Below are 6,678 nucleotides of genomic sequence, written 5' to 3'. Positions count from 1 at the left end.
TTTATTTAAACACTATGGTCTAAAAGTTGTTCATAATACAGTTGTTGTGGGCTTTTGATGTTTTTAATACCTTTGGATGGGCTTTTGATGTTTTTAATTTTGGGCTTTTTGATTTTTAATCCCTCCAGCTGAGTGACCATCATCCCTCCACCATTGTCCCCGTTTTTCCGACCACCTCCCTGCACCAAGCCCTTCAGCAGGCACACAACAATTTGTTTTACGTTACTTATTACAACCACACGGCTAAAGAAAACATCAAAAAATACTTCAGTAAAAGAAAATCTGGGAAAATTGTGATATCTCACCACGAGGTTATTTGAGAATTTACTACGCTGCTCCACGCTAGTTGAGCCTTCGTGTTATGTTTTTGTTTGCTGACTTGAGTGGGCTTTAACGTTATTTTCTCATCTAACTTGGTGTGCTCCCACTGCAGTTGCTGTACCGTGAAGTTCGGAGGTGTCCTTTTCTGGCCGCGCAGTCCAGAAACTTCAGCATCTGTGGAAGCAGGATGAGTCTGCAGAGATTCTCAGTGAAGCGGTGAAGTTAGGCGGTAGGCGGCAGCAGTGGCTTGTGGGTGCCGCTTGGGCAGGGCGGGGGCTCCTGAGGACACCGCAGGGGGGCTTTCAGCTGGGGAACCCCGTGTGTTCATGCATTTTGCGGCTGGGCTTGCTTTCCTGAGAACTTAGGTGGTGAATCTCAAGAGCAGGGCCAGTGGGTGGTGAGTGGACGTGGCGGGGGCTGGGGGAGGTGTTATTTATATTTTAATTTTATTTTATTCGCGGCCCCGTGATTTACAGCCCTGTCGGTGATAGGGATTCATGCATGCAATGTGGCACCCCCACACCCCGCACCGGAGTGCCCCCGAGTATGCGTCAAACACCATGCGGCGCAGTGGCGGTAATTACCCAAGGAAAGCTCCTCTGGCCCGCGGATCTCAGCTCCATTGCCGCCGTGGGAGTTCCAGAAATATCACTGTTCTCGTCTGCACAGTTCATGAAACCAGCCCGGTTTTCTTTTTTCGGGGCGGTGGGTGGGTGGGGCAGCTGTGCTCGGCGCCACTTCTGCCTCTGAGTTGCGCGAGCCCTGGCGGAGACCGCGTTTTCTGGCTCTGACCACCAGGTGGCGCCACAACCCTTGCTCCATGGTCCCTATTGCTGTCCCTCAAGCCATCCAATTACCTGCAGTTCCCCGCGGTTCTCCCTAACGTTTGTGCTGCTGCTGTTTCCTTTTGGCTCCCTATGCCTTAATCCTGAAACCTCCAGGAAGCCTTGGCTGTGTTAGAGACAGGAGGGCCTGAACCGGTCCACTGGCTGCCACCCCCCACACACGCACCCCCAGCGGATTTGCCCCCAGAGACTCAGCTGGAAAGCTGGCATTAGAGAGAAGGGACTCAGAGAGGCAGAAAGCCGGCCGTCCTAGGAATGTCGGCAGCAGAATCTCCCAAGATGCATGCATGCAAATCTCCTTGCTGAGTCCAGGAAGCCATTTCCCAAGAGATTCAAAGGTCGCCCAAGCCCAGGTGCCCCCCCCCCACACCTTCTGTTCCCTCTTCCTGTTCCCTTCCTCCCTCACGTGGGGCGCCACCCGTGGGCCCCTAGCATTGGGTAAGAATTGAGAAACACTAGAAAGATCTCAGATCATTAACAGAATAGACTAGTGACCCCAATCGTGGGGGAGTGATTCATTGAGGGGCCCCTCGGGCCACAGCGGCATGTGTGCTTGGAGGTTGGGCAATGCTCCACACCTTTATTCTGAGGGGTCCTTTGCATCATCAACCTGTGCCTCTCCTACCAAAGGGGCCCCAGAGCTTTCTATATGAAGATGAACTTGGATTTGCTGAAAAAAGAAGCATTTTATAAGCAGCTTTTCCATATTTGTATTCATATACAAATTTGAAATATTTTATATTTCATATTCACATATTTGGTTTGGGGGCCAATCCTGGCAGTGCTCAGGGCTTATTCCTGGCTCTCTACTCAGGGCTCAGTCCTGGCAGACCTGAGGGAGCGTATGAAGTAGTGGGGATGGAACTCAAGTTGGCTGCATGCAAGGCAAACACTCTACTTACTGTACTATCGCTCTGGCCTCCATGTACACTTAATATATGTATACATTTTTTAAACCATATCCAGCTGTATTTAGGGATTTCTCTCGGCTCTATTCTCAGGGGGTCACTCCTGGTGGTGTGGCACTGGGCGTCAAATGGGTCAGCTATGTTCAAGACAAGTGCCTTACTCTATACTATCTCTCTAGCCCTTAATATAGTTTTTTTTTTCTTTATGGGTCACACCCAGCGATGCACAGGAGTTACTCCTGGTTCATGCACTCAGGAATTACTCCTGGCAGTGCTCAGGGGACCATATGGGATGCTGGGAATCGAATCCTAGTCGGCTGCGTGCGAGGCAAATGCCCTACCCGCTGTGCTATTGCTCCAGCCCTCTAGCCCTTAATATAGTTTTGAAACATGGATTCACTAAGAAAGTATTTTTTTTCTTGAATTCAGGGTTATTTAAAAATACCTCCTGGGGGTTTGCTCCATGACTTGGAAGCTGGCAGCACATGCTGGGGGGAAAAGCAGCTCAGATAGAGAAGAGAACACCAAGTAAAGGGTGTTTGGAGGATCCGCTTGGGATGGGAGACTATAGACCGAACACGATGGCCACTCAATACCTCTATTGCAAACCACAACACCCTAAAGGAAAGAGAGAGCAAAAGGCAATGCCCTGCCACAGAGGCGGGGTGGGGTGGGGGAGAAGGGAGGGTTACTAGCATCATTGGTGGTGGAGAAGCGGCACTGGTGGAGGATGGGTACTCGATCATTGTATAACTGTAACCCAAGCACGAAAGTTTGTAAGTCTACAACTGCACCTCATGGTGTTTCACTAATAAAAATTTTTTTAAAAGAAATAAAACAATAAACTTGATCTGATAGAACAAAAAATAAAAACTTCCTGGGGTTGGAGAGGTAGTATAGTGGGTAAAACACTTGCCTTGCATGCAGCTGACTCCAACTCTGGTACTGCATATGGTTCCTGGTGACCCCTGAGTGCAATGCGAGGTGCAATCCCTGAATATGGCCGGTAGTGCTCCCACCCCCAGAAAGAAAAAAAAGTGAAAAAAGAAACTTTCATCATGTATAAGTACAATTTAGTATTAGGAAATCCATCAGTGTAGTTCACTATAATAAAAGATAAAAAGAAAAATCATCTCCAGCTGTTGAGAAGTTCAACAGTTTAATATTAATGAATACTCCTAATAAAATAGCGATGAGTGGTATATCCTTATCGTGCTGCCATTTACCTCAATATCAAAGGCAGCCGTGTGCTTAAGAGGGAACGCAGGAAGCTCTCCCCAACTCCAAGTCAGGGATGAGCTGGGAAAACAGCTTAAAGGGCTGGTGCTCGTGCTCAGCACTGCAGTCTGATCCCTGACGCTGAGCGTTCCCTGGACACTTCGAGGAACCGCCCCTGAGCACTGAACAGGGAGTAGCTGTTGAGCACCTTTAAGTATGGCCAAAAAGCAAGATAAAGCAGAACAACTAAAAGTATTAGTCAGGGGCTGGAGTGATAGCACAGCGGGTAGGGCGTTTGCCTTGCACGCGGCCAACCCGAGTTTGATTCCCAGCATCCCATATGGTCCCTTGAGCACCACCAGGAGTAACCCCTGAGCATCGCCAGGTGTGACCCAAAAAGCAAAAAATAAATAAATAAATGGAAAAAATAAAAGTATTAGTAGGACTTAATTAGATAGAATATATGGTATAAAAATCCCAAAATATGGGCTGGAGTGATAACTTGCCTTGCGTTTAGCTGACCTAAGTTAGATCCCTGGCATCCCATATGGTCCCCCGAGCACCACCACAAGTGATTCTTGAGTGCAGAGCCAAGAGTAACCCTGAGCACTGCCTGGTGTGGGTCCCTCCAAACACACACACAACAAAAGAAAAGCACAAGTTGGAACTCAAGAAATTCCATTTCTGTGTTCTCTCCACCTTTTGGAGAAGCCTACATTCCCTCTTGAGCACGTTACTCTCTCTCTATCTCTCTCTCTCTATCTCTCTCTCTCCCCCCATCCTCAAAACCTCCAAATAAAATGTTAAAATGTGATTACACTTAAAAAAAAAGAAATTTCATTACGACCTGTATATATATATACACATATATATGCATATATATATCAGTATATGTATTTACTTATGATCTCACACACTCTCTCTCTCTCTCTCTCTCTGTCTCTCTCTGAGCCACATCCAAACACAGGATTGTGTGATCCTATTTCCCACAAGGATTCAAAGATATTGGAAAGTAGATAAAGTATAGATATTAAAAAATCATAAATTTACAGCAGAAAAATGCATTAAGTGCAAGATAGTGTAGGAAAATGAGACTGATGAGCACAGACCGTGTCTGTTAGTCAAAGACACACACACGCACGGGAAGGGTGAGCTTCACTCAGTTGCGAGAGGCCCTGGGACACACTTAGATGCCACTGGGCAGGCGGGGTCGGGCATCAGGCCTAGGGATAAAGGGGAACAATAAAGAAATAGATTAGGAGAAGGGCCTTGGGGTGTGACGATGGTGATAAGGTCTGAAGTAAGGGCATGATATCCTCAGCTGGCACACCCTGTCCCCGACGCCCCCTTGCTTGCTTTCCTGTCAGCAGGGAAGGCTTGGCTGTCACGTGGCCCCACCCACAGCACATTCTAAAGGGCAGGGATGAAGGCAGCTCTGAGGTGGGCACTGCCCAGCCCCCACTCCAGGGCTGCTCTAAAGCTCCACTCACAACTGCTATCTCAGACCTCAAGAGACAGTATAGGTCAAGGCTGCTCTTGCCCTATGGCCCACAGACCCCGATTCTAACCCCCTGTTTTGTTTTGTTTTGTTTTTCTTCTTAGGTTTTGTTTTTGTCTTTGTCTTCCTTAGTACCAAGTATGGTCCCCTGAGTACCGCCAGGAGTCACTCCTGAGCACAGAGCCAGGAATAGCTTTTGAGTGTGGCACACACACACACACACACACACACACACACACACACACACACACACACACAAACCAACAAACTGAAACCTAGCACACAAAAAACTGACATCTATCTCTCTGTCTTGGGTGTAATAACCAACAGGAGCCAGGCAGAGCGACTTCTGAGCTTCCTCAAGCCGAACAGTCTGACAAGAGCAGAAGAGGAGGCCGAAAGGGGTGAGATTTCTCTTTCTACCCCCTTCCCTTCAGGACTGGTAGGCTGTGGAATCTTAGCGAGAAACAGCCCCCAGCGACCACCTTGAGAGCCTCAGCAAGAAGAATTTTTCATAAAATATCAAGTTTCCTGAAGGACTTGACCGGAAGCATCACAAATAACTTGGAAGAAAAAGAAACACACTCAACAGCACCCGGGGGCGGGGGGGGGGGATGCAAATCAAAACCACACACCCTGTTAGGGTGAGGCTATTAGAGTTTTTTTTAGGGTTTTTAGGGGGCACATCGGGCTATGTTCAAGCATTAATTTCTGGCTCTGTGCTCAGGAAATAACTCCTGGCAATGCATTGGTGACCAGATGGGATGCTGGGGGTCGAGCCCAGATGGGTTGCCAGCCCCGGGCCTACTGTACTAGCACTCTGGACCCAGAATAAGTCTATTCGAAAGAAAAACAAGGGTAGCTTTGGGTGAGGGTGTGGAAGGATGGAACCATGGTACATTACCATGAACAACAGTCATGCAACTACTGAACGTTCAACATAATGAAGATATGAGGGCTGGAGAGAGAGTGTCCAAAGAGTGAGCTCAGGTTTAATGGGTCACAGCCTGCCTGGGTTCTGTCCCAGCACTGCAGGGTACCCTGAGCACTGCTGGGTGTGGCCCCAAAGTAAAAAAACAAAAACAAAAAAATTAACATATAACAAAAAAGAAGTGACAGCAATTATTTTCTAGAAAGGTGGAAATTACCCAACTGAATATACAGACTCTATGGTATATGTGTGTACTGTATATCTGTCGGGACCAAGGGACATTATTCAGTCTATGGGGGTACACCCAGCAGTGCTCAGGGGTCATTTCTGGTGGGGCTTGGGAGACAATATGGGGTATCAGGGATCAAACCCAGGTTGGTCACATGCAAGCGAAGGACTGTCACTGTTCTCACCTCGTGTTATTCAGTCTTAAAAAGGAAGGGTCTTACAACACCCAAACGGAGAGAGAGAACACAGGGGATTGCCCTGCCACAGAGACAGGGGGGGATGGGGGGATGGGGGTGGGAGGGATATTATCCATGGTGGTGGAAAATGGGCACTGGTGGAGGGATGGGTATCTGATCATTGTATAATTGAAACCCAAGCACAAAAAATTGTAAATCTACAACTGTAAAAATAAATAAATAAATAAATAAAATAAAGGGAAAAAAATTAAGAAAAAAAAAGGAAGGGTCTTCATGCTGAGTGAGATGAGTCAGGAGGAAAGGGGCAGATGACTTGCATTCATTTATTTGTGGGATATAAAGCATATATATATATAATAGATATAATGGAAGACTAATATCCATGGCCAGGGAAAACAGGGACTAGAAGGATGGGTCAACGGTTGGAATCAACCACAAGTGTGTGTGGGGTGGAGAGTCTGTAAGATAGAGAAGGGATCGGTATGACAAGGATAGTTGGAAATGTTCACCTGGACAAGAACTGAGTGTTGAA

This window comes from Sorex fumeus, unplaced genomic scaffold (genome assembly GCF_029834395.1).
Source record: "Sorex fumeus unplaced genomic scaffold, SorFum_2.1 ptg000044l, whole genome shotgun sequence".
Taxonomy (NCBI): Eukaryota; Metazoa; Chordata; class Mammalia; order Eulipotyphla; family Soricidae; genus Sorex; species Sorex fumeus.
This window is presented reverse-complemented; position numbering follows the sequence as displayed.